At 45.4% G+C, this 24,009-nt stretch overlaps 1 protein-coding gene and 4 long non-coding RNA genes across 5 annotated transcripts in view; 2 read left to right on the top strand and 3 right to left on the bottom strand.

Moving 5' to 3' along the window:
- TRIM24 (tripartite motif containing 24) overlaps positions 1–24,009 on the bottom strand; it is a 1,142,914-nt gene that overhangs the window by 340,066 nt on the left and 778,839 nt on the right. The gene's annotated exons all lie outside the window — the stretch shown is intronic.
- LOC144806417 (uncharacterized) lies at positions 8,863–9,853 on the bottom strand. The gene is made up of 3 exons (XR_013605803.1): positions 9,773–9,853; positions 9,290–9,356; positions 8,863–8,931 (listed from the first exon to the last, which is right to left on the bottom strand). It is a non-coding gene; the product is annotated as an uncharacterized LOC144806417 (long non-coding RNA).
- On the bottom strand, positions 10,119–10,637 carry LOC144806279 (uncharacterized). Its single transcript, XR_013605758.1, has 3 exons — positions 10,592–10,637; positions 10,328–10,465; positions 10,119–10,182 (listed from the first exon to the last, which is right to left on the bottom strand). It is a non-coding gene; the product is annotated as an uncharacterized LOC144806279 (long non-coding RNA).
- Positions 16,090–16,608, top strand: LOC144806213 (uncharacterized). Its single transcript, XR_013605740.1, has 3 exons — positions 16,090–16,135; positions 16,262–16,399; positions 16,545–16,608. It is a non-coding gene; the product is annotated as an uncharacterized LOC144806213 (long non-coding RNA).
- LOC144806344 (uncharacterized) lies at positions 16,874–17,923 on the top strand. Its single transcript, XR_013605792.1, has 3 exons — positions 16,874–16,954; positions 17,367–17,433; positions 17,792–17,923. It is a non-coding gene; the product is annotated as an uncharacterized LOC144806344 (long non-coding RNA).

The following is a 24,009-nucleotide window of genomic DNA, read 5'->3' as shown; positions in this document are numbered from 1 at the left end:
CAACTCCCCTCCAGCTCACCTTCCTCCACTTCAGAAGATGATTCATCAACCCTCTGTTCATCCAGAAGTCGTTGAGCTTCTCTACGAGATCTCATCTTCACTCGAAGCGCGTCGAATCCAAAGCCGAATTCGACGGCGCCGGAGTCGACTTCGGAACCGAATCCGAGGGCTTGGAAGGCCGCCCCATAGAATCCAAAGGAGCCGGTGACGCCGGGACCGGAGTCGTCGACTTCGGCCGAGCCGGCGTCGACACCGGCGTCGACCTCGGTGGAGCTTGGTACTACCACAACGGAGTCGGAGCCGGCATGAAGGGTGCCGGAGCATATGAGTGTGGAACACCCAAATTGAAAGCCATTGGACCCATGGGACCCGAAGGTGCTACAGAGGGGTACCACGACCTCAAGAAGACACCATACATCGCGTTTAAAAACGCAGAGGGGTCCTGACCTGGAGCCGGGAATGGTGGATGCTCAGGTCGACCTCGTGGCACGTTCGAATCTGTCTCCTCAACAGGATTCGAAACCTCCTCCTCAACAGGAACCCCAACTGTGTCCTCCGGAGCCGGAGATGGAGCCGGGGACGGAGCCGGGGACGGATCCGCAACTGGAATCAGAGACTGGACCACCGACTCCGAAGGCGAAGCCTCACCTTCTCGATCCGACACCTGAAGAGGAATCACCTTCGACCTCATCCTCTTGGGAGACTTCGATCTAGAATGATGATGGGAACCATGCCTCCTTTTCTTGTGCTTCTTGTGAGAACCAGAGGTGTGACCGGACGAAGACTTTGAAGCCGACGCCTCCTGAGACCTCGACCTGGATCTCGACCTCGACTTCTTCGAGTGCTTCGATGATCTTTCCACCTTACTCGCCTTAATCCTGGCCACAAGAAGCTTGGATTCTCTTTCACGGAGAGCCTTCGGATTCATCTTTTGACACGATGAACATCCATCGACGTCATGATCCGAACTTAAACACCAGATGCAGTCCTAGTGAGGGTCCGTAACGGACATCATCTTCCCACATTCTCTGCAAGGCTTAAACCCGGTCTTCTTTGTCGACATGACAATAGAACACAAATATCCGAGAATGGAGAATCGAGGAAATAAAGTAACACTGTACTAAGGCTACAGAGTATCACGAAACCGTTAGCGTCGACGACGCGGAAAAAAGGGAACTGATGTCATCACGCCGGCGTGGGCCTATTATAGGCGTCGGTGACGTCAGCGGAGTCGCGAGCGAGGTCGTGTCTCTATGACGTCAGGAGTCCACGTCGGCGCGAGGCTACGAAAAAAGAATTTCCGAATGTTGCTGACGCAAGGGGTATTCACAAGGTGAGGAATCCACACGGCAGATGTATCTATCAGAAATAATGCATCGCCAGACTCCATGCCTTAAACTTAAACGAGTATACTGTTGCAATTGTTTATAGTCTATTGTCTCTGCATAAGGTTCGTACCGGTGAAATTTAGAGCAATGTTGAATATCAAGATCATCGCTTACCCTTGGCGTTAAATGTTTTAGGAAGAGCCTCAAGTGGCAGGAGACCAAGATTTCAACAGTTCAGTTGTGAAGTTCGATAATTTGTGTGCAATAATTAAGTTTTGACTAAAGACGTACTTTGGTGATTCCAAGTCAAAAAGTGTCTGTTTTTAGCAAAAAATCTTAATGTGCCTTTGTTCTGCATGTTCATGATTGTAGGCCCATCTTATGATGTTGGTATTTCCTTTGGCATATGCGCTGCCTAAAGCAAGCTCGAGGTGCAGAGCTTGTGCAGGAACTGCTTGGTGCACTTTAATCAGTTTCCAAGTATTTTCCCTTCTTTAAGTTGCATTTGTTGCCATTGTCTTAGTGGGATATATTCAAGAGCGTACAATAGAATAGATGGGATCTTGGAACTAAAAACCTATAAAAGAGAAGAAAGATGCATGTGCCCAGCAGAGAAATATAATCGTTGGAGAGCCCCGACGTGTACATCAGCTTTACGAGCCAGGTGCTGCAGATGAGGGACGTTTTGTAAAGTTCGTGTAGATATACACCCTAAGAAGGTGTATTCCTTAGCCACTTCTAGGGCTTTCCCCCCCTAGAGTCCAGATATATTTTGAATATCGTTTTCTTCCTCTGAACGGAACTATTTTCGTTTTTGTTATATTTGGCACTAGAACATTTTCTTCTGTATATTTGGTAAATGCTTGTAAATTCATTTGTAGGCTGAATGGGGTAAGGACTAAGATAACCACGTCATTGGCATACATCATGATATGGATTTTGCATAGTGATATTTTTGGGGGTGAATTGATTGTAGGAAGGTGGATATCTGACTATGGTTACCCCAACTTTTTGCCTGGTGTTTTGCTGGTTTTCGACTTAGTTGGCCTGGGATCCTGCTATTCAGGACCCCAGGCTTCCTGCTCTCTCTGTTAAAATGGACTCCATGTACCTTAGGTACATATCTAATTAGATCCTGGGTAACCTTATCAGTCCCTCTACAGTGTACCTTAGGTACCCAGGGCATAGGTGCACTCAGGGCCTACCAGGGGCTGAAGCATGTATTATGCCACCCCTGGCTGGCCATCTAAATCTGACACAACTGGCTGCATGACAGCAGGGGCAAGGTGGTGTAAACACCCTTTGCTATAGATATAGTATACCTATATCTAACCCCAAAATGGACACATATATTCCTATCAGTCACTCCTATGGAAGGCCTTATCAATCCTGAAGGCAGAGTGCTTGGAATTATGTGAGATGGTGCTCTGGCATGAGCTGAGCCCGTTTGCAGCTTGCGGAACCAAGTCCTAATAGCTGTTCCATGATAACGCTATACCATATACTCTTAAGTGCATTATCTACCTTGCGGTAAAATGCTAACTCTGGTATAACATTATCAAAACATGTCGAGTAAGGTGTCTTATGATTTGGAATACTACCCCCTTGCCAATTCTGGCGACGGGGGTAGCATTCCACCCTTCTAGAGGGACACGACATGTAGATAACTGTGAACCCCGGTTAAAGTTAACTCGAGCCTCAGCATCACAAGATGGATGCTGCCACCACAGACACAAGTCTGACTTCCTGCTGCTGGGAGTCCTTCCAGCGAGGGAGGCTCAGACAAAGGGTTTTCTGCCTTGGGAGGTGCTAGCACCACCCCGGACAGGATTTTGTGTATTAGGTAGGCCAAGGCTGAAAGGAATGAGACATGCCTGGGGCACACAAGGAGCCCTGTGCATACACCGGTTCCAACCAGTTGCTGGGTCACTCCAGCCCCAGCTCTGGCGGGAAACCGTACAAAGGATAGGGGGTGTAACCACCCCCCTTCCTGGTCCCACCCAGGGGAGGGACCTAGTCGTAGTGCAGCCCCCTTTAGCTGAATAAAGGTAGGAGCTGGTCCCATTCCCAGTTAGATGAATCTTGACGACTTCCACGAAGAAACTCTTGACCTTCGACCTCCTGAACATCAGAAGACTGAAGAATCTCCCCTATGGTCAGGGAGTGACCATCCTGCTTCGCAGGCACCATCAAGCTCTTGTGCGGTTTGCTGCAAGTCCTTCCTTCTTGGAACCCGACGACCCAGCTCAACGAGATCCGGACCTCCAGACCCCTCTGACCTCTACCCACATCCACAGCACAGCTGGGACCCGTGGGTGCGACGAGTAACGTGGAGACGGCCATCTTGAAGAAACCTGCACAGTGCTTCCAGCACGACCACCGAGGGACCCTCGAGTAAGTGCATCGGGGACTCAGAAGCCCCACACAGACACAGCACCTGCATCAAAGACCAGCCCCCCAGCCTCCACGAGATTTGCCTGGTTGCTGCCTTTCCTGTTGTCTGGTCACTTGCCGGCTGGCTCGTGACCTCTGAGACGACGACCCGAAGATTTCAACACTGCTGGTCTGGTCCCCCAGACTGGCCCTTGCTTCCTTGTGAAAGAGTAGCACCCCGGACCCTCCTGGTCCGCACCAGACGCCATCTTTGTTCCACCGCGTGGCTTGCACTGGCCAAGGCCTGTTGACCAGAACGACGACCCAACACCGCCTTCAGCCGCAGACTACGTGGGACAGCTCGTGCCTCCAGCCTGGTCGTGAAGAACAGCTCCTGGTCCGCGCAGCTACAGAGAGAAGTATATGGTTTGTCGTGCCCCTAAGGCACATGTGTAAATATTGTGCTAACTCGTATTTCCTTCTCAGTATTGTCATGTGCTTAGCCCTCTGATCTCATAAAGAGTTCCGAGGTGTTGTTATTAATAAATATATTGTTTATTTTCATAACAACCTGTGTGGTGTCCTTTCATCTGGTATTCAAGGGGTTATATTGTGGTAAAACAGCTGGCTTCACATGCCAAAAGAGTTTAGCCTAAGACTGCTTTGTCCATGCTCCCATTAGGATAGCTGGTCTATAAGGTTGACTTACAACCAATCACCATAAGGGTTGTTTGGACTGATACAAGGTGGTCACAAGAACTAGTGAACATCATATATCAGGCCAACTTCTCACATTGGTGTGCAGCGGTTGGGATTTGAGCTTGCTGTTGTCTTTACCAAATATAATCTTGAGATATCATTTGAAAGATCACATAAGGTACCATAGGTACATATAACAAGCTTAGAAATACTCTGAGTTCTACTGAACCAGCTGTTGTAGTAGAAAGGACCTAGCACACCCTGACTACAACTCTTAGCAAGGGATCAGTAGGAAAACCCATAGTGTAGGTAGGTGCATCACTTACACCTCACTAGAAAGCATGTCTACCCATGGAGAGTCTTCAGAGACTCCCCTAGTGGTTAGTGACCCTCCACAGGTCCTTTCCAGATATGCAGCTCTCAGTTTCCAGGAGATGAGACAATTGTGTACCTCCAGGAAATTGAAACAGGGTTCTAACCCTACCACTCCTTTTCCGTTAGGTCTCTTAGAGACATATGATGCTAGAAAAGCTTCTCATACTGATGGGAGCATGCCAGCCTTAGAAGGTACCCTTGGTGATCCTGACCTCCCTGAAACTGAGGAAGTAGAGGAGGAGGAGGATGAAGAGGATCTTTCTGGGGATGAGGCAGACAAAGGTCCTGAGCTAGTCAGCAGACTTACAAGGGCCAACTTAGACCTACATAGGGAAGGATCTGGGGGACCCCAGTACTGACCCTAAGCAGGCCTAACGAACAAGTTACTTACCTTCGGTAACGCTTTTTCTGGTAGATACAATATCTGACTGTGGATTCCTCACCTTGTGAATATCCCCTTGCGTCAGCAACATTCGGAAATTCTTTTTGTAGCTTCGCGCCGACGTGGACTCGGACGTCACAGAGGCACGGCATCGCTCGCGACTCCGCTGACGTCACCGACGCCTACAATAGGCCCACGCCGGCGTGATGACATCAGTTCCGCCCTTTTTTCCGTGCCTTCGAGGCACACGGACGGACCAATGACAGTAGACATATACACAGTATACACAATACCCATATCAAGGTAACACACACAGTGTGAAGCAAATGCAATAAAACATTTTACAACAAAATAAATATATAACCGAAACACTGGTATAGAAGAGTGGACAACGGGGAGGCGGGTGGGTCAGTGAGGAATCCACAGGCAGATATTGTATCTACCAGAAAAAGCGTTACCGAAGGTAAGTAACTTGTTCTTCTGATAGATACATCTGCCGTGTGGATTCCTCACCTTGTGAATAGAGTCCCACAGCAATCCCCACTCCTGGAGGAGGTTGTCCACTCCGCTATACCAGGAAATCTTGGAGGACAGAACGCGCGAAATGACCGTCCCTCCTCACCTCGGTATCCAAGCAGTAATGCTTCGCAAAAGTGTGGAGGGAGGCCCAAGTCGCCGCTCTGCAAATGTCCTCAACTGGAACACCTCTAGACAAAGCAGAAGTTGCAGACTTTGCTCTAGTTGAATGTGCTCTAATACCCTCAGGAGGGTCCTTACCCGCCAGAGAGTAGCAAATCTTGATGCACAAGATTATCCATCTGGAAAGTGTGCGCTTGTGCACCGCTCTGCCCTTCTTGCAGCCAGCAAAACCCACGAAGAGCTGATCGTCAATACGAAAATCTTTAGTCCTATCAAGATAGAAACTAACAGCTCTCTTTGGGTCCAAGCGATGAAGCCTCTCCTCCTCCTTGGAAGGGTGTGGGGGAGGATAGAAGGTAGGAAGGGTAATGGACTGTCCTAGATGGAAGGGAGTTACCACCTTAGGCAGAAAATCAGCCCTGGTCCTGAGAACCATTCTTTCAGCATGAATGGTCAAGAATGGGGGCTTGAAACTAAGAGCTTGAAGCTCACTCACCCTCCTTGCCGAGGTGATTGCAACCAAGAAGACCGTTTTAAAAGAAAGAAGTCTCAAGGGACACTTGTGCAAGGGTTCGAAGGGAGAACCCATCAAATAGGTCAACACAAGATTCAAATCCCAATGAGGAAAAATAAAAGGAGTAGGAGGGAACTTATTTGTGAGGCCCTTCAAAAACCTCAAAACCACAGGAGATTTGAAAAGAGAAGGCTGATCAGGCAAACAGAGAAATGCCGACAGCGCTGAAAGATAACCCTTCACTGTAGCAACGGCAAGACCCTGTTGCGCCAGAGAAAGGGCAAACTGGAGAACATCAGACAAATGGGCTCTCAAAGGGTCTATAGATTTCTCCCCACACCAAGTGACAAATTTTGACCACCTATAAGAATAGATGGACTTAGTGGAGTCACGCCTGGCTGACAAGATGACATCCACCACGTCAGGCGGGAGAGAAAAGGAATTCAGGTTGCCCCGTTCAATCTCCAGGCATGAAGGTGTAATGTCTGGAGGTGGGGGTGTAGAACCTGCCCCTCCATCTGAGAGAGGAGGTCTGCCCTGATAGGGAGACGGAGCGGCGGGTGAGAGGAGAGGTGGAGAAGATCTGTATACCACACCCTTCTTGGCCAATCCGGGGCGACCAATATGACTTGGGCCCGGTCTTGGCGAATCTTCCTCAGAACCCGAGGAATCAAAGGTATGGGAGGAAACACGTAAAGGAGTTGTGAGTTCCAACTCAACTGAAACGCGTCCCCCAAGGCTCCTTGCATCGGATACTGGAGACTGCAGAATGACAGGCAGTGAGAATTCTCGCGAGTGGCGAACAGGTCCACCCGAGGAGTCCCCCACATCTGAAAGATGTCGTGAACCACCTCCGGATGGAGCCTCCACTCGTGGTCGGCAGAGAACTGCCGACTGAGACTGTCCGCTCGCATGTTTAGAACTCCGGCCAGATGATTTGCCATCAGACAAATCTGGTGGTCCTGAACCCAGGACCAGAGACGCAGAGCCTCTTTGCAGAGACACTGCGACCCCACTCCTCCCTGCTTGTTGACATACCACATCGCGGTCGTGTTGTCCGTCAGGACTTGAATCGACCGACCGCGAAGGGAAGGGAGGAAGGCCTTGAGAGCCAGACGTATTGCCCGTAATTCCAGAAGGTTGATGTGAAGCAACCTTTCCTCTGGAGACCAAAGACCCTTGACCTCCAGGTCCCCCAGATGAGCACCCCACCCTAGAGTGGATGCATCCGTTATTACCGTGGCCACCGATGGAGGAAGTTGAAAAGGCTTTCCTTGCGACAGATTGCCTTCCACGCTCCACCAAGACAGATCCGCTGCAGTTTCTCTGGAGACCTTCACTGACTCCCTGAGATCTCCGTTGTGCTGATACCACTGCCTGCGGAGGCACCACTGGAGTGCCCTCATGTGCCAGCGTGCATGGTTGACCAATAGAATGCAAGAAGCCATCAGACCGAGCAGGCGAAGAACCTTCAGGACTGGAACGACTGCTCCATTGTAGAACAAAGGAATCATCTCCTGTATGTCGTGAATCCTTTGAGGTGGAGGGAATGCACGACATACAGTTGTGTCCAGTACAGCACCTATGAACAGGTTGCGCTGGGAGGGCACCAGGTGAGATTTGGGTACATTTATCGAAAAACCCAACCTGTGTAACAACTGAGTTGTCTCTTGCAGATGATGGAGCACCTTCTCCGGCGACTTCGCTTTGATCAACCAGTCGTCCAGATACGGGAACACATGTATCCCCGACCTCCTGAGATGTGCTGCCACCACCGCCATCACCTTGGTGAAGACTCGAGGCGCAGTAGTAAGACCAAACGGAAGGACCGCAAACTGGTAGTGTTGCGACCCAACCGTAAAACGGAGATACTTTCTGTGCAACTTCAAGATGGGAATATGAAAATACGCATCTTGCAAGTCGATCGACACCATCCAATCTTCTTCCAGCAGCGCTTGAAGAACCTGTGCAAGAGTGAGCATCTTGAACTTTTCCTGTTTCAGGTAAAGGTTCAAGATCCTGAGATCCAGAATTGGCCGAAGCCTGCCATCCTTTTTGGGGATCAGGAAGTACCGGGAGTAGCATCCCTGACCTCTCTCCTGCACCGGAACCACCTCTATCGCACCTTTTCGAAACAAAGCCAGGACTTCTTCTTGTAGGAGAAGTAGGTGGTCCTCCGAACAATAACCTTGGCAAGGAGGGTAATTGGGAGGGAACATCGAGAATAACAAGGACCCCCTGGGTAATACTCTATTAGACTCCTAGGGCAGGGTAAACAACCTGTGTGCAAAATTGCCTAGGCAGTCAAGGAATTACAAATAAACTAAACAAGTGGGAAACCAAATCAAGGACAATTGAAAAAGTATATGAGTAATAAAAAACTCACTATGTTTTAATAAAAACACAATTACAATTCATTGATCAACACATACAATGTACAATAAAGATTAAATTAAAACAACTGAATACTGAAAAATCACAGAAGGAATGTTGCATTAAAAACAATGACCCTATTGGTTTATGACAAGAACACCAATCAAGGGGTGCCTATAAATCAATAATACAGTACTCGACGCGCGTTTCGGCGACTGAACGCCTTCCTCAGGAGCCACAAAAACAATCTGAAATGATAATACAAACACATTACATAAGAAAAAACGGTATTTTATACATTTTAAGGAGTGGCAATAAAAACATGCATACATCGTTCTATATTACACTTTAACTTAAAAATGACATTCTATCTATACAAGGGAAACAATTGTCACCAAGAGAAAAGGTTTCCCGAACCACTTTGTTTACTTTATGTTCACTGATTTGTACATATAATCTGATATTACAAGAGTACACCACACAATTAATTTCTAAACTTGTTAGGATACACTATGAAAACAAAGGCCATGAAAACATACATTTCGCTCTCGCATGTTTAGTAGATTCATGTAGTCAGGTACGATGATAATACTTAGAACAACTTACTTAACATAGACCAGGGATTTGCTCGGTCAATGCTCAAAGGTTTGTATATATTTAGACCAATTTTCATCTAAAGCAGGAAGGAAAGGGAAGCGGGAAGAGACGGTGTTTAAAAGAATTACCAATTTCAATCTTTACGAAAAAAATAAAAATCATATAAAAAATGAATAAAGAAAAGGGAGGGGGGATACACACTTGTTACGAGATTTGGGCACAATAGTGGCATTGGTGCAAACAGCCAAGAGCATTTATTGGATTATAATAGCGTATTTCTTATTTCTCAGGGGTGCTTAAACAATTAGTTGCTTCCTCATTCCGTTGGAAAATGGTGCGCACATACATAATTAAATGTGGCCTGCTTCATCTAAAAAACTATATCTTTTATGCCAGTTGTTCTACAGTGGTATCACGATTTACGGGCCACAAGAATGGGTGGGGGGGGGGGGGGGGAGGACGTTTACAAGAAAATATATATAGGCATAATACCTGCAGAGTGATGTCTCTGGAAATAGATGCAACTAATCTGGTTCCGACGATAGGAGATGTTCACAACGTTTTATACAAGTGATTAAAGTCTGTAAACAGATATGCATCCGATGGTCAGAATTTATCACAAAAATTCGGTGTAGATCGTTGTTTGATTAATGGGCTCGCTCAATTTATGAAAAAAGGGCGGGCTATCATGCATTATATTTAAGGTGCAGGAGGAGAATTGATACACGAAATCGACCAAAAGTTTTCATGCAATATAATGCTGCATAGAACGCTAGTTTTAAAGCTGTCAGGCAGTTCCACTTAATGAGACTACGCGTCTGGAAACTTACCCGTTTTAAGAATATATGTGAAATAACGGACGTGCAGTTTGGCTTGACGGTTTCAATTCTTAGAGGTCACACCTGCAATATATAGAAAATGTGTACAGACTGTCAGCAAACGTGTGCTGCACTTTGAAAGTATACCGACCAAAACCAACAGAGCTAATGCAGCCTGCTAGGGGCATTAATGATAATGCAAGACGTAATACAAAGACACATGGCTCACCTGGAGATAGCTGAAAAAGTGCCTAAATACTTGGGATGCTGTGAGGCATTTTTAAAGCGGCTATATAAATCTCCGTGCTGGTGCTCTTAGCCGAAAATCCGCTATGAATGGAATTTAAAATATCCGGGGCGGTCGGGCCTGTAGGGTATAGATGAAATCTCATTATATGCCTCTGTGATAGTGTAACACTATCATGTGAAAAAAGACTAAACAGGGGATCTCTCCCATAGTAATGGCGGAAAACGGAGAGGATGCGACTCTTACCTTCCGTGAAGTGTGATGTACCCGGTGTTGGCGCACTCGGACGCGCGGAAAGAACGGCTGGTCAGGATGTAGAATGATAATCAACGGACCTCTAGATAGCGGTCTATTTAAATAAATGGCCCAATCTAATAGGTTCTCCTATTGGGTCATGCTTGACGAACTACAAACGACGACGGGCATAGAAATAGGACTCCGTTCGCCTCACATTTGTAAACTACAGCGCAATCATGTAAACGCAGGAAGCCCTATACTTAGCGCTTTCTGATCAAAAAGAGAACCCACATCGTCTCGGGTCTCAAAAATTCTTATGCCGCATGTAATGGTGATAGAGTCAATATGCACAATAATATTCCACGGGTCCCTGCTACGAACAGGGCTCCATGGACGGAACGCTGGCTTCACAATGGGCAACCAATAGAAATGGACAAAAGATTCAAGGTATCGCTGTCAAGGATAGACAGAGAGAATAGGGTGATAACCATACTGGTTAGTTTTACCAAATGTGTCAAAAACGATCAATTTGTAAATAGCTGTCTTGAAAATTAAATAACATGATTGCACAATATTTTAATATCCCGATCAGTCATTCACTATATTAATATACTAACCGCGTGAACTTGAGAGACTCTATATTGCAATAATCTCAAGAGTCAAAGTGCCAGAATCTGACCCTAATCTTGCCAATTGGGTGCTGTGGCCAATAGTTTCAGTCACGACCGACATATACGTTGTCAATCATCCCTTAGTCGCAGCACTGGTATAAAATTAATGACCTCGCATTCTGTCTGAGTCAGACAATTGCATTTTCCCAAGGGATTTCGGAATTCAATCCCTTTTTAAAAGTCCCCAACGAAAATATCCAGAAGACTTCCCGCTTCTTACGTGCTGCATTGCCACCTGAATTTTCTGCTAGTCTAATTTTTTCGATGATGCACCACTTAAAGTCATCCGGGGTATGATTTTTTTCTTCAAAATGCTTGACTAGTGGCGCTGTAGTTTTGTGCGTTCGAATCGCTGAACGATGTTCCGTCAATCTTACCTGGATTGGTCTGGACGTTTCGCCAACGTAGCCAAGTTGGCAGGGGCAGATGATGAAATAAATACAATTGGCTGTCTTGCAGTTCCACATATCCGTGGCTTTGAAATGACATCCATTGTGCTCAAAAGAGTCTCCCTGTAAAATACTAGAACAAGATTTACAAGAAGAGCATTTGACCGTGCCTCTCACTGGGAAATTGTTTGCAATAGACCTTTGCACAAATTCAGAGGTAGAAACATTAGATGTAAACCGCGAGTGTACAATCAAATCCTTTAAGTTTTTATTGCGTTTGTATGCAAACAATGGTTTTTCAAATTTCACCTGTGAAGTAGGGTTAGAATTCAGGATATGCCAGTTTTTGTTTACAATATGTTTAACTGTATTGTCTAGTGTAGAGTGTTTGGTAACACAGACTAGTTGATTCTTGGGTTTAGGGACTTTTTGTCGGAGAAGGGCATCCCGATCATAGAATCTAGCTCGTTTAAAAGAGTCTCGCACTAATCTGTGCGGATATCCTCTGTTTAGAAACTTTTGGCGCATGATGTTTGCTTGGGTGTCAAAATCAGCAAGGTTGGTACAATTCCTTCTGACACGAAGGAACTGTGAAAACGGTATACCATCACGTTGACTCCGGGGGTGAAAACTCTTAAAATGCAAAAGAGTATTCCTGGCCGTAGGCTTTGTAAATAAGTCAACTATCAATTTGTTGTTTTGATGCTTGATTATTAAATCTAAGAATTCTACCTGATGTCTATTCGACTGGGCTGTGAATTTCAAGTTGACATCGGTGAGGTTGATCCACTGTAGGAATTCTTCTAAAGAATCTTCCCCATTGGTCCAGATAAAAAAGATGTCGTCAATATATCTGGACCAATGGGAAATGGATTCGAAGAAGGGGGCTACCTCATTGTATATGAATTTAGATTCGAATTCAGCCATATAGATATTGGCAATTGATGGTGCTACCGAGGCGCCCATGCTGACGCCTCTAATTTGTCTATATAGAGTGGTGCCAAATTCAAAAATATTCTCAGTGAGGACAATATGTAAAAGGTCCAATAAAAGTTGTTTAGGACATTCAACATTGAACTGGTCGATGAACCAACTTGTTGCTGACAGTGCTTCCTTCTGTGGTATGTTACTATACAGTGCTTGGATATCCATGGTAACCAAGATATCATGTTGGGGGTTAAAAGCTAGATTCTCTACCTTGGATATCATAGCCCCTGTATCCTTGATGTAAGATACAAGCTTGGGTATATATGGGCAAAGAAAGGAATCTATATACTTCGAAAGTGGTTCAGTATTCGTGCCTATGGTGGAGACAATAGGTCTATATGGCGGATCAGTTAAGTGCTTATGGATTTTGGGCATGCCATAGATGCAAGCGATCTTTCCTTGGTGTGAGTTAAGGAACTCATACTCTTTTTGCTGTATGTCTCCGGTGTGCAATGCATCTTTTGTAATGTCCAAAATTCGCTTAGATATAAGTCTAGTGGGGTTTGATCTAATCTTTACGTAAGTAGTGGTATCTCCTAACATGATGTTCATATTGGACTCATACGTGGTCGAGTCTAGCAGAACAATCCCACCACCCTTATCGCAACTTTTAATTGTCAAATTATTATTGGATCTTAGATTTTCGAAAGTGGCAACCTCTGGGCCCAGTTGATCATTACCATCCACCTTCTATCCTTCTTTAGATCAACTGGGCCCAGAGGTTGCCACTTTCGAATTAGTAGTATTGCAGCAACTAGAAAGGGCACTCCGTTTTATACCGAAACCAATCTATAATCTCAGTAAGGAGGAATCCTGCTCACTCAAAAATCTAAGATCCAATAATAATTTGACAATTAAAAGTTGCGATAAGGGTGGTGGGATTGTTCTGCTAGACTCGACCACGTATGAGTCCAATATGAACATCATGTTAGGAGATACCACTACTTACGTAAAGATTAGATCAAACCCCACTAGACTTATATCTAAGCGAATTTTGGACATTACAAAAGATGCATTGCACACCGGAGACATACAGCAAAAAGAGTATGAGTTCCTTAACTCACACCAAGGAAAGATCGCTTGCATCTATGGCATGCCCAAAATCCATAAGCACTTAACTGATCCGCCATATAGACCTATTGTCTCCACCATAGGCACGAATACTGAACCACTTTCGAAGTATATAGATTCCTTTCTTTGCCCATATATACCCAAGCTTGTATCTTACATCAAGGATACAGGGGCTATGATATCCAAGGTAGAGAATCTAGCTTTTAACCCCCAACATGATATCTTGGTTACCATGGATATCCAAGCACTGTATAGTAACATACCACAGAAGGAAGCACTGTCAGCAACAAGTTGGTTCATCGACCAGTTCAATGTTGAATGTCCTAAACAACTTTTATTGGACCTTTTACATATTGTCCTCACTGAGAATATTTTTGAATTTGGCACCACTCTATATAGACAAATTAGAGGCGTCAGCATGGGCGCCTCGGTAGCACCATCAATTGCCAATATCTATATGGCTGAATTCGAATCTAAATTCATATACAATGAGGTAGCCCCCTTCTTCGAATCCATTTCCCATTGGTCCAGATATATTGACGACATCTTTTTTATCTGGACCAATGGGGAAGATTCTTTAGAAGAATTCCTACAGTGGATCAACCTCACCGATGTCAACTTGAAATTCACAGCCCAGTCGAATAGACATCAGGTAGAATTCTTAGATTTAATAATCAAGCATCAAAACAACAAATTGATAGTTGACTTATTTACAAAGCCTACGGCCAGGAATACTCTTTTGCATTTTAAGAGTTTTCACCCCCGGAGTCAACGTGATGGTATACCGTTTTCACAGTTCCTTCGTGTCAGAAGGAATTGTACCAACCTTGCTGATTTTGACACCCAAGCAAACATCATGCGCCAAAAGTTTCTAAACAGAGGATATCCGCACAGATTAGTGCGAGACTCTTTTAAACGAGCTAGATTCTATGATCGGGATGCCCTTCTCCGACAAAAAGTCCCTAAACCCAAGAATCAACTAGTCTGTGTTACCAAACACTCTACACTAGACAATACAGTTAAACATATTGTAAACAAAAACTGGCATATCCTGAATTCTAACCCTACTTCACAGGTGAAATTTGAAAAACCATTGTTTGCATACAAACGCAATAAAAACTTAAAGGATTTGATTGTACACTCGCGGTTTACATCTAATGTTTCTACCTCTGAATTTGTGCAAAGGTCTATTGCAAACAATTTCCCAGTGAGAGGCACGGTCAAATGCTCTTCTTGTAAATCTTGTTCTAGTATTTTACAGGGAGACTCTTTTGAGCACAATGGATGTCATTTCAAAGCCACGGATATGTGGAACTGCAAGACAGCCAATTGTATTTATTTCATCATCTGCCCCTGCCAACTTGGCTACGTTGGCGAAACGTCCAGACCAATCCAGGTAAGATTGACGGAACATCGTTCAGCGATTCGAACGCACAAAACTACAGCGCCACTAGTCAAGCATTTTGAAGAAAAAAATCATACCCCGGATGACTTTAAGTGGTGCATCATCGAAAAAATTAGACTAGCAGAAAATTCAGGTGGCAATGCAGCACGTAAGAAGCGGGAAGTCTTCTGGATATTTTCGTTGGGGACTTTTAAAAAGGGATTGAATTCCGAAATCCCTTGGGAAAATGCAATTGTCTGACTCAGACAGAATGCGAGGTCATTAATTTTATACCAGTGCTGCGACTAAGGGATGATTGACAACGTATATGTCGGTCGTGACTGAAACTATTGGCCACAGCACCCAATTGGCAAGATTAGGGTCAGATTCTGGCACTTTGACTCTTGAGATTATTGCAATATAGAGTCTCTCAAGTTCACGCGGTTAGTATATTAATATAGTGAATGACTGATCGGGATATTAAAATATTGTGCAATCATGTTATTTAATTTTCAAGACAGCTATTTACAAATTGATCGTTTTTGACACATTTGGTAAAACTAACCAGTATGGTTATCACCCTATTCTCTCTGTCTATCCTTGACAGCGATACCTTGAATCTTTTGTCCATTTCTATTGGTTGCCCATTGTGAAGCCAGCGTTCCGTCCATGGAGCCCTGTTCGTAGCAGGGACCCGTGGAATATTATTGTGCATATTGACTCTATCACCATTACATGCGGCATAAGAATTTTTGAGACCCGAGACGATGTGGGTTCTCTTTTTGATCAGAAAGCGCTAAGTATAGGGCTTCCTGCGTTTACATGATTGCGCTGTAGTTTACAAATGTGAGGCGAACGGAGTCCTATTTCTATGCCCGTCGTCGTTTGTAGTTCGTCAAGCATGACCCAATAGGAGAACCTATTAGATTGGGCCATTTATTTAAATAGACCGCTATCTAGAGGTCCGTTGATTATCATTCTACATCCTGACCAGCCGTTCTTTCCGCGCGTCCGAGTGCGCCAACACCGGGTACATCACACTTCACGGAAGGTAAGAGTCGCATCCTCTCCGTTTTCCGCCATTACTATGGGAGAGATCCCCTGTTTAGTCTTTTTTCACATGATAGTGTTACACTATCACAGAGGCATATAATGAGATTTCATCTATACCCTACAGGCCCGACCGCCCCGGATATTTTAAATTCCATTCATAGCGGATTTTCGGCTAAGAGCACCAGCACGGAGATTTATATAGCCGCTTTAAAAATGCCTCACAGCATCCCAAGTATTTAGGCACTTTTTCAGCTATCTCCAGGTGAGCCATGTGTCTTTGTATTACGTCTTGCATTATCATTAATGCCCCTAGCAGGCTGCATTAGCTCTGTTGGTTTTGGTCGGTATACTTTCAAAGTGCAGCACAAGTTTGCTGACAGTCTGTACACATTTTCTATATATTGCAGGTGTGACCTCTAAGAATTGAAACCGTCAAGCCAAACTGCACGTCCGTTATTTCACATATATTCTTAAAACGGGTAAGTTTCCAGACGCGTAGTCTCATTAAGTGGAACTGCCTGACAGCTTTAAAACTAGCGTTCTATGCAGCATTATATTGCATGGAAACTTTTGGTCGATTTCGTGTATCAATTCTCCTCCTGCACCTTAAATATAATGCATGATAGCCCGCCCTTTTTTCATAAATTGAGCGAGCCCATTAATCAAACAACGATCTACACCGAATTTTTGTGATAAATTCTGACCATCGGATGCATATCTGTTTACAGACTTTAATCACTTGTATAAAACGTTGTGAACATCTCCTATCGTCGGAACCAGATTAGTTGCATCTATTTCCAGAGACATCACTCTGCAGGTATTATGCCTATATATATTTTCTTGTAAACGTCCTCCCCCCCCCCCCACCCATTCTTGTGGCCCGTAAATCGTGATACCACTGTAGAACAACTGGCATAAAAGATATAGTTTTTTAGATGAAGCAGGCCACATTTAATTATGTATGTGCGCACCATTTTCCAACGGAATGAGGAAGCAACTAATTGTTTAAGCACCCCTGAGAAATAAGAAATACGCTATTATAATCCAATAAATGCTCTTGGCTGTTTGCACCAATGCCACTATTGTGCCCAAATCTCGTAACAAGTGTGTATCCCCCCTCCCTTTTCTTTATTCATTTTTTATATGATTTTTATTTTTTTCGTAAAGATTGAAATTGGTAATTCTTTTAAACACCGTCTCTTCCCGCTTCCCTTTCCTTCCTGCTTTAGATGAAAATTGGTCTAAATATATACAAACCTTTGAGCATTGACCGAGCAAATCCCTGGTCTATGTTAAGTAAGTTGTTCTAAGTATTATCATCGTACCTGACTACATGAATCTACTAAACATGCGAGAGCGAAATGTATGTTTTCATGGCCTTTGTTTTCATAGTGTATCCTAACAAGTTTAGAAATTAATTGTGTGGTGTACTCTTGTAATATCAGATTATATGTACAAATCAGTGAACATAAAGTAAACAAAGTGGTTCGGGAAACCTTTTCTCTTGGTGACAATTGTTTCCCTTGTATAGATAGAATGTCATTTTTAAGTTAAAGTGTAATATAGAACGATGTATGCATGTTTTTATTGCCACTCCTTAAAATGTATAAAATACCGTTTTTTCTTATGTAATGTGTTTGTATTATCATTTCAGATTGTTTTTGTGGCTCCTGAGGAAGGCGTTCAGTCGCCGAAACGCGCGTCGAGTACTGTATTATTGATTTATAGGCACCCCTTGATTGGTGTTCTTGTCATAAACCAATAGGGTCATTGTTTTTAATGCAACATTCCTTCTGTGATTTTTCAGTATTCAGTTGTTTTAATTTAATCTTTATTGTACATTGTATGTGTTGATCAATGAATTGTAATTGTGTTTTTATTAAAACATAGTGAGTTTTTTATTACTCATATACTTTTTCAATTGTCCTTGATTTGGTTTCCCACTTGTTTAGTTTATTTGTAATTCCTTGACTGCCTAGGCAATTTTGCACACTAATTTTGAGGGAACTCCTGGAAAGGAAGCGCATACCCATTCTCCACAAGATTGAGAACCCAAAGATCCGATGTAATCAATTCCCAATCTTGTAGAAAATGGGTAAGCCGGCCCCCCACTGGGCCCACATGATCCAGAATGGTGGATCTAGGGCTGCTTTGCTGCTGTGGCTGGGGGCTGGGATGGAGAAGAGGAGGAAGAGGAGGAAACATTACGGCCCGAGCTCGGGCCCTTTGTTTGCTTCTATAAGCTCTGTATAAAGTGTTCTGCTGCTGCTGTGGCTGCTGTTGGGTTGATTTATAGTTTCGAAAAGAAGATCTGCCAAATCCTCTTGAGCGTCTTGCAAAAGTGCCCCTGGTCTGAAGGCCCAACGACTTTGCTGTTGCTCTGCTATCTTTAAAGCGTTCCAATGCAGTGTCTGCCTTCCTTCCAAACAATCCAGACCCGTCAAAAGGAAGATCCATCAGTGCAGCTTGGACATCAGTGGAAAACTCACTAGATTTAAGCCATGCGGCTCTCCTTGTCGCAACAGAAGAACCCATGATCCTTGCCACAGAATCAGTCGTGTCCAATCCACTTTGGATAACCTGTCTTGCTGCAGCTTGAGTATCAGAAATAACTTCCTGAAAGTCTTTCCTATCCTCTTCAGGTATCTTGGGCACCAATTGTTTCACAGTGTCCATAAGAGCATGGATATAACGTCCCATTAAGCAGGTTGCATTTGTGGATTTTAAAGCCATACTGGCCGAGGAAAAGACCTTCTTAGCAGCCTGATCCTGCTTTCTAGACTCCTTTTCCGCTGGATCCTGCGGAAACGCACCTTTAGATCTCTTGGAACAGGCAGCCTGTACCACCAAACTCTCCGGTAGAGGATGAGATGTTAAAAATTCCGGGTCCTCAGGAGCTGCTCTATACCTCCTAGCCACAGCTCTAGATACAGCAGGAGCTGATACAGGATTTTTCCAAATTTCTAAAATTGGTTCCTTTAAAGCATCATTAAAAGGTAGTAAAGGTTCAGTCACTGAAGGAGAGTGAAGGACCTCTGTGAGCAGATTAGATTTAAACTCTGCAGATGGTAGAGAAATGTTCAATACATTTGCAGCTTTCTTTATCACCACATGATAAGGTGTCACATCTTTTGAGGGTTCATTAGAAACCAAACAAGGTCCCATTCAGGTGACAGTTCAAGGCTACTAGCTACAGATAGGTCCTCAAAAGGGTCCTCAGAATCATGAAGCTCGCCTTCCTCTAGATTTTCCTCTCTATATCTCTCCTCATCCATCAATCTTTGGGCTTCACGCCTAGATCTTATCTTCACATTCGAAGCCATCGGATCCGCAATCGACTCCGACGGAGCCGGCGTCCAACTCGACGTCGGACGAGGAAGAGATTCACGACGTCGCTCAGGGTTCGGCATCATAGTTGATGGAACTGGAGTCGAAGGAATCGGAGTCATCGATCTCGGCGTCGATGGCTTCGGTGTCGAAGGCCTCGCCGGAGTCGGATAATGCCAATGCGGCACCGGAGCCGGCATAAAAGGCATAAAGGGCGCAGGTGCATAGGAATGAGGAACACCCAAACCATATGCCATAGGACCCATAGGACCAGTAGGAGCCCCAGAGGGATACATAGCCCTTGAATAAATTCCGAACATCGCATTCAGGAAATGCGAAGGGTCTTGACCTGGAGCCGGGAAGGCTGGGTATGAACCCCCAGGTTGCTCTTGAGGGCGTGGAGTCGAAACGACGTGACCTCTTCTTCAGGCTGGTGTACCGGAGTCGTACTACCTTCGGGCATCCGAGCTCCACCCTCACCAACCTCCTCCTCCTCACCTTCATCCTCCCGACCTGAAGGATGGGATGGGTCCGGAGATGGAACACACTTCTGCTTCGGTGAACTCGGTGAGTTCGCATGCGATGCTTCAACCTCGACATCGTGATCCTCCGAAGCCGACGAAACTACCTTCTCAATCAGTTTCACTTGTGACTTCGGCTTGGAACCCGACTCCTTCCTCGATCGATGTCGGGATTCATGGGTTCTCTTTTCATGCTTCTTTCTAGAAGACCTCGAAGCATGGGCTGAGGACGAATCCGATCGCGACCTCGATCGAGATCTCGACTTCGAACGACGAGTTCGTGATCTTGATTTTTTCTTTTCTTTTCCTCCTTTAAACTTAGCAACTAGAAGTTTTGCTTCTCTCTCTCGGAGGGCCTTTGGTGTCATCTTCTTGCAGGATTGGCAGTCCTCGACGTCGTGGTCGGAGCTCAGACACCACAAACAGCATTCATGCGGATCTGTAATGGACATTATTCTGTTACATTCTCCGCAAGCTTTAAATCCAGTCTTCTTCGAAGTCATGATGAAAACGAGAAGACAAAGTTACTAGAAATTTAGATAGTAACAAAGTTACAGTAAAGGCTACAGACGATCCCAGAAAACCGTTAGCGTCGACGATGCGGAACAAAGGGAACTGATGTCATCACGCCGGCGTGGGCCTATTGTAGGCGTCGTGACGTCAGCGGAGTCGCGAGCGATGCCGTGCCTCTGTGACGTCAGAGTCCACGTCGGCGCGAAGCTACAAAAAGAATTTCCGAATGTTGCTGACGCAAGGGGATATTCACAAGGTGAGGAATCCACACGGCAGATGTATCTATCAGAATTTGGAGTTAGAAGAGATAGGTCTCATTCTAGGGACTCCATTAGATCTGCGCACTCTCATGCCTCTTCCCAGAGGAGAATGACTTCCCCTCAGAGGAGAGAGCATGAAGCAAGGATGAAACAGGCTAATCTGAGGATCCAGAGGGAAGAACTTGCCCTCGCCAAGGAGAAGCTTGCCTTTGCTAGAGAGCAACAGTTGAGTGGGGTAGTCCCCACTGGTGGCAGCAATATCCCTAAGGATAAAGACAGGAGTTTTGATACTAGACACCCGAGTAAGATAGTGCCCCCCTTTAAACAAGGGGATGACATCCACAAATGGATGACTGCTTTGGAGAGGGCCTGCACTGTCCAGTGCATCCCCCAGAGTCAGTGGGCAGCTATATTGTGGCTCTCCTTTGAAGGTAAAGGTAGAGATAAGCTCCTCACTACTAGAGCTGAGGATGCTAACAATTACCAAGTCCTGAAGAATACACTTTTGATGGGTTTGGCTTAACAACTGAACAGTACAGGTTGCTGTTCAGAGACACCCAGAAAATTCAGTCTCAGGATTGGGCTGACTTTGTTGATTGTGCCACTAAGGCTTTTGAAGGCTGGTTACTGGGTAGTAAAGTTACTGATTACAAAGGATTGTATAATCTAATTATGAGAGAGCAAGTCTTAAATAATTGTCAGAACCAGTTATTACACCAGCACCTGGTAGACTCTGATCTGACCTCTCCACAAGAATTGGATAAGAGGGCAGACAAATGGGTCAGAACCAGGATTAGGCCTAAGAACCAGGGTGGTGACCAAAAGAAGGAATCAACCAAGCCTCAAGAGAAGGGTGGGAATACATCTACAGATCAAACCACATCAGGGCCCCAAACATCCTCTGAGGGGGGTGGGTCCCAGAATCCTTCCAATACCCAGAAGAAACCTTATTGCTATACCTGCAAACAGGTAGGCCATTAGAAAACTGACAGCAGTTGCCCAAGGGCCAACAACAATAAGGAAAACATACCCCCAAGTAACACTTCCAAGCCTCCTGTTACTACTAGTAGTAATCCCCCCGGTGGTGGGAATGCCCCCAAGAATTTGGGTGGATTTACTTTGGGAGTTCCTGGGGACTCTGGCCTAACCAGGTCCCCTAACTCAGATACTCTTGTCTGTGAGAATGGCATGGGGTTTTCCAACTTCACTGATTGTCCCAACACTTTGGGCAAATACAGACAGGAGCCCCTCATCAATGGACTGAAAGTTGAGGCCTATAGAGACACAGGGGCTAGTATCACCATGGTGACAGAGTCTAGTCCACTCAAGGCAACTTATACCTGGTGCCACATACCAGGTGACAAACATTGATGGAGTGCAGAAAAATCATCCCATGGCAGTGGTAAATCTCAGCTGGGGAGATGTCACTGGCACCAAGAGAGTGGCAGTGTCATCAAACTTGCCTGTAGATTGCCTACTGGGGAATGATTTAGAGATCTCAGCCTGGGCTGAGGTAGAACAAGAGACCCATTCTAAAATGGTAAATCTTCCTGAACAGGTTAGGAGGGCTGTGCCAGTCTCAGCCCCATCTCAAGTAGATTCCCTCCCTGAAAAGGTTAGCAGGGCTGTGATGGTAACAGCCCATACCCAAACTGAGTCCCTTCCTGAAAAGGTTGGTGGGGTTGTGATGGCCACAGCCCAAACTCAGACTGATAATAGTGTTGTGAAGCCTGAAACTATGGATCACTCCACTCAAACAGAGAGCATTGAGGAGGAAGAGAAATCTCCCTCCCACCAGACTTTAGGAAAGGATCAGCCTCCTCAGGGAACTGATTTACCCCTTGTGAAGGAACTGTCCCAGAGGTAGTCAGGCCTAGCCTGGCAGAACCTCTGATGTCAGTGGACCCTTCCAAGGTGGGACCCAGTCTGGAGCAGGTAACCTGCCCCTCTCTACCCTGCCTCAGTCAGCCCAGGGCTGTAGAGGACAGGGAGGCCAGTGGTGGTCCCCAAAGGGCCCCCTGTCCAAAGGAACTCCCCAATCAGCAGATTAAGGGCACTGCAGCTAGTAGTCCTAGCCAAGTGAAAATAAAACAAACTCCTGAGGGATCCCCCTTAAAATGAGTTAGGGACCTCCCACAGATGGACACTGTTGGGCACAGCCAAACCTGGGACCTAAGGGCCCCAAACCTGACCTGTCCCTCTAGTAAGCCAAATAGTGGGACCCAGCCTCCAGCTTTAGGTAGCCAGAGGGTGACCCTGAGAGCATACAGCAACTCAGTCCTGGAAAGAAAGGCATATATGGTGGATAGTGATTGGAGGAAGTTGAGCCCAACATTAGTGGAGCCACACTTCAGTACTCCATCCCAGCACCAGCCTTTTACTTTGCCAAAACACACCACAGGTAGAGATTCCCTATGGTGGAGACCCTCAGATACCCTTAGGGTGAGGGATTGCTTAGTGGACCATGAGATAGGGGGTAACCATGCCAGTGCTGGTACTTCCTTATATGGCCACTTAGGCAATATAGGCTTACCTGGTCAAGGATAGCCTCATCTCCTTTCGTTTGGGGGGGGGGGGGGGGTTATGTAGGAAGGTGGATATCTGACTATGGTTACCCCAACTTTTTGCCTGGTGTTTTGCTGGTTTTCGACTTAGTTGGCCTGGGATCCTGCTATTCAGGACCCCGCTATTCAGGACCCCAGGCTTCCTGCTCTCTCTGTTAAAATGGACTCCATGTGCCTTAGGTACATATCCAATTGGATACTGGGTCACCTTATCAGTCCCTGTACAGTGTACCTTAGGTACCCAGGGCATAGGTGCACTCAGGGCCTACCAGGGGCTGAAGCATGTATTATGCCACCCCTGGCTGGCCATCTAAATCTGACAACTGGCTGCATGACAGCTGGGGCAAGGTGGTGTAAACACCCTTTGCTATAGATATAGTATACTTATATCTAACCCCAAAATGGACACATATATTCCTATCAGTCACTCCTATGGAAGGCCTTATCAATCCTGAAGGCAGAGTGCTTGGAATTATGTGAGATGGTGCTCTGGCATGAGCTGAGCCCGTTTGCAGCTTGCGGAACCAAGTCCTAATAGCTGTTCCATGATAACGCTATACCATATACTCTTAAGTGCATTATCTACCTCGCGGTAAAATGCTTACTCTGGTATAACATTATCAAAACATGTCGAGTAAGGTGTCATACGATTTGGAATACTACCCCCTCGCCAATTCTGGCGACGGG

Source organism: Lissotriton helveticus, chromosome 1_1 (genome assembly GCF_964261635.1).
Source record: "Lissotriton helveticus chromosome 1_1, aLisHel1.1, whole genome shotgun sequence".
NCBI lineage: Eukaryota > Metazoa > Chordata > Amphibia > Caudata > Salamandridae > Lissotriton > Lissotriton helveticus.
This window is presented reverse-complemented; position numbering and strand designations above follow the sequence as displayed.